Source organism: Bison bison, unplaced genomic scaffold (assembly GCF_000754665.1).
Source record: "Bison bison bison isolate TAMUID 2011002044 unplaced genomic scaffold, Bison_UMD1.0 scf7180017864527, whole genome shotgun sequence".
Taxonomy (NCBI): Eukaryota; Metazoa; Chordata; class Mammalia; order Artiodactyla; family Bovidae; genus Bison; species Bison bison.
The window spans coordinates 14,936,377-14,936,871 of NW_011495078.1; the positions used below are offsets into that span (position 1 = coordinate 14,936,377).

At 37.0% G+C, this 495-nt stretch overlaps 1 protein-coding gene across 1 annotated transcript in view; it reads left to right on the forward strand.

Moving 5' to 3' along the window:
• The window catches only part of LOC104982228 (multidrug resistance-associated protein 4-like), an 84,877-nt gene that overhangs the window by 64,515 nt on the left and 19,867 nt on the right, over positions 1–495 (forward strand). The gene's annotated exons all lie outside the window — the stretch shown is intronic.

Below are 495 nucleotides of genomic sequence, written 5' to 3' on the forward strand. Positions count from 1 at the left end.
AATTCACAGTGTGAGCTCCTTTTCATATGCCTATTGGCCATCTATTTGTGTCCTTTGGAAAAAATGTCTATTTAGTTCTTTGCCCATTTTTTTAATTAGATTTTCTAATTGAGTTGTATTAGCTGTTAGTATATTTTATAAATTAAGCCCTTGTTGGTCACATCATTTGCAAATATTTTCTCCCAGCTGTAGGTTGTTTGTTCATTGTGTTTCTGGTTTCCTTTGCTGTGCAAAACCTTGTAAGTTTGATTAGGTCCCATTTGTTGTTGTTGCTGTTGTTGGTTTTTTTTTTTTTTTAATTAAAAGAATAATTATTTGTGGCCATACTGGGTTCTTTGTTGCTGTGATTATTTTTTTCTAGTTGTGATGAGCAAGGGCTACTCTAGTTGTGGTGTGTGGACTTCTCATTGGACTTCCCTGGTAGCTCAGATGGTAAACCGTCTGCCTTCAACGCGGGAAACCCAGTTTCAATCCCTGGGATGGAAAGATCCCCTG